Source organism: Triticum dicoccoides, chromosome 2B (assembly GCF_002162155.2).
Source record: "Triticum dicoccoides isolate Atlit2015 ecotype Zavitan chromosome 2B, WEW_v2.0, whole genome shotgun sequence".
Classification (NCBI taxonomy): Eukaryota; Viridiplantae; Streptophyta; class Magnoliopsida; order Poales; family Poaceae; genus Triticum; species Triticum dicoccoides.
This window is the reverse complement of record NC_041383.1, coordinates 54,440,833-54,441,106: the sequence shown is the minus strand read 5'-3', so window position 1 is coordinate 54,441,106 and position 274 is coordinate 54,440,833.

The window sequence follows — 274 nt, the reverse complement described above, 5'->3', positions numbered from 1 at the left end:
CTGTTATGCTCTACAAATCAGAGTTTATAATTTCTTTAGCTATGTAAATATATCGGACACTCATTTAAGACGGGCTAGGCCACAATAACTTTTGCCATGGCCTAAGGCCATCCCTTTTCAAGACTTCGCGGCTGTGGTCGGCAGAGGTGTCGCGCAGAAAAGCCGAAGGAAAACGCACAGCCAAAAGTACCAAATCAGCAGCGACGAACCAGGCCCGACTAGGAGCGAGCGTGCTCGATGGAGAAGAGGAAGAGGGAGGAGGAAAGGAGTGTCG